The sequence below is a fragment of the Populus euphratica genome, unplaced genomic scaffold (genome assembly GCF_000495115.2).
Source record: "Populus euphratica unplaced genomic scaffold, PopEup_1.0 scaffold517.1, whole genome shotgun sequence".
NCBI lineage: Eukaryota > Viridiplantae > Streptophyta > Magnoliopsida > Malpighiales > Salicaceae > Populus > Populus euphratica.
Genome location: NW_011500250.1, coordinates 2689 through 5827, shown reverse-complemented (window position 1 = coordinate 5827; position 3139 = coordinate 2689). Strand labels below are relative to the sequence as shown.

The 3139-nt window shown below is 36.6% G+C and overlaps 1 pseudogene; it reads right to left on the bottom strand.

Moving 5' to 3' along the window:
- Positions 1 to 668: 668 nt before the first annotated feature.
- LOC105112711 (probable esterase KAI2) lies at positions 669 to 1682 on the bottom strand (annotated as a pseudogene).
- Positions 1683 to 3139: the final 1457 nt, after the last annotated feature.

Sequence of the window (3139 nt, the reverse complement as noted above, 5' to 3'; positions counted from 1 at the left end):
AGATAAGTATCAAATAAATCAAATATTATTGCTACTCGAAGAGAGTTCGTAGTAGTTAGCTGTTGGATGACACCTGAATCAAGTGGTCCCTCGATGAATGAACCCACCTCCATTTATAGGGTTGCAAGTTGCCTCCTTGTAATTTACATAGACATAAGTTTACTAAGATTTTGTTTCCTTAGATAAACATAAGTTTACTAAGATTTTGTTTCCTTGGTTAGTGATGAACAATGTGGCATTGACCCATTTTCTTTTAGTTTTCTGAATATGACATATTAGAGGTATTAGCTGTGATTAGTTAGCTATGAATCTGTTGAGATACTGCAGATTCATTAAATAAAAGAGGCCAGGAAGTTTCAAATTTAGACTTAATAGGCAACTTTATATATATATATAAATTAAAAAACATGAAATTAATATTTTTTAATAATTTTATATGGCTATTAATATGGAGTTAAAAATCATAAAAAAAAATATTCTAAAAAAATATTAATTTAACATATTTTAGTAAAAAATACTTATATAATGTCACATGATGCATTATCAAACAAAATAAAACATAAAAAAATAAAAATCACATATTGATTTACGGAAAAGTGTCCTAACTACCATGTGTTGCATGACAAGTGCAAAAACACTAGAAAGAAAAAATTAATTACACATTAATATTAACACATGGTGATGTCATAGCAAATGTGCTTCAGAATTGCTGGGATGACAATGTCCGGGGAGCTCAACTGCGGCAGGTTACCACCCACCGGCATGATCTCAATAATGGATAGCCCAACGAAATTTCGGTGAAGGTATTCACAGGCCGTAAGTGGCACAGCCATGTCCTTGCTGCTTTGCAGAATGTGACAAGGGACCTTGACAAAAGGGAGAACATGTCTCATGTCACCTACGAATATGTGATGGGCTAAACTCAAGGCTATATCAGTTCGCAAGTCAAAACAAGGTTCGACTGAATTCTTGCACCACCACCGAGTCCATGCCACCTACCGCTAGCGGAGCAAACCCTGAGCACCGTAGCTTTGTAACTGGACCACACTCCTTCGAATAGTTGGTCTAGATCTTCGCGCTCAAACCTTTCATAATAGGCCACATCATTCAATAACCTATGGATATACAAATCAGCTAGCTATAGCAAAAGAACAAACCCTAATGGACACCCTTATTTGGTTACAAATTATTTGAACACAAAACTTTTGCTGGAAATTAAGGAACAAAGTAATCTTACAAACATTTCATGTAGTTGAATTTTGTTGTTGAGGTCAAATAAAAAGAAGTTTCATTAAGAACTAAAGAGACGCATAGAGAAGGCCGTAAGTTTTGCCAACATGATGATTTTGGAGAAGAGGTCAGCGCGAGTAACAGAGGCAATGGCCCCAATCATGCCAGAAAAGAGTGAACAACATACATGCATGATTTTACTTGTAGTTCTTCTAATATGGCGAGTAACATATCCCTCAACAGTTGAATATCTTTCAAAATCGATATAATATGGATTAGTGGTACGTACCAGCACCGATATTATCATACAAAACAACACATTAAATATTAACAAGGTGAGGCACCAAGTGCTTCCAAACTGATTGATCCGTGCCTAAGTCATGGCCTAGGACTTTCACTTGTTTTCCTGAACACAAAACCTTCACGTTATGAGTTTCGTCCATTATCCCCATTATTTACTTCCTACGTAGGTTGGTTTTCCTACGAGTTCTGCGCTTGTAGTATTATTTATCTTGCTTCATGATAAATGTTATGGAACACCTTTCAAGAAGCATATGAAGAGGTATGTATGGTAAGACGGGTTTATGTAACTTTGTCCAAGAACCACATGAAGAGGTGGTTCGGCATTTACAGACTATGGTCACAGTGAATTTTGCCAGCTACAAAATGAAAAAAATTTGACTACTTGTCTTGGGAAGTGGCACGTTGTCCGACTTTACCAAGAGAGCAAGTACTTTAACTAACTTGCTAGTCTCTCACCTCCCGGAGATGCATCATAGAGGTTTTATTGCCATATTTGGATCGGAGATGCATCATAGAGGTTTTATTGTCATATTTGGATTTCATGGTAACTGATTAAAAATTAATTTTTAATTAAAAAATAAATATTTAATATTTTGTTTTAAAAAAATATTTTTGTTTAAGCAGTCGCTACATAATATTATAATCACTAAAAATTCTAAATTGTTCAACAAAAATTCTATAATATGAAATTAATTAAATAAAAGAAAAGATACTATCATCCCATAAGTATCCTTCGTAAAACATGTTGTATTGCCGATTTTTCTCTAAAATTGCTAAGAATTATAGTCAAGGCATGAGGGTGTGTTTTGCCAAACACACCCTTAGCAAACACACTTTAGGCCGATTGAACCTAAAGTCCAAAACCGACCCACTCCTTTTTATTTTTGTTTAGGGGTGGAGTCTAGCCCAGCCCGCATGGGCTCGGTAAGACTCAGCTGGCTCAATCCAGTCACTGGCCCAAGCCAGTGACCCAGCTGGGCAACAACACGCGTGATTCAAACCACATGTGCATTACATAAGGTAAAGGTAATTAAATTACTTTCGCCCTGCTTTCTTTTTTTGCAACAAGAGATACAGAACTAGTGACCCAGCTGGGCAACAACACGCGTGGTTCAAACCATGTGTGCACTACATAAAGTAAAGGTAATTAAATTATTTTCGCCCTATTTTCTTTTTTTGCAACAAGAGATACAGAAACAAACGAAAAAAGGAAGGTCTTACCTGGTGATGAAAAAGGCGAAGGTGAAGAAGAAGATGAAAGTGATAGTCTTGTCCAAAGACTTTTCCTTGCTTTTTTTTTTTTTTTCTTATGGGATCTCTTTTTCTATGGGTTTTTTGTTCCCTTGTTTTCTGCTCCTATTTTTCTCAGTATCTCCTCCTTTTTTTCTAATGACCCACTGGCCTTTTATAGGGGCAAAACCAACTGCGGGGACTTGGATGTGGGATTCAATCTTTATCTCCCCCAGTGTTTATCTCCATGTGGGGATACTCTTGAAACCTCATGTTTTGGATAGATTGGGACACTAACAGTCCTTCAATTGTTGGGTTGTTGTTGGTGATTTCCTCCAAGTTGTTGGTACATCATGGCGACGATGGACACAGGGGT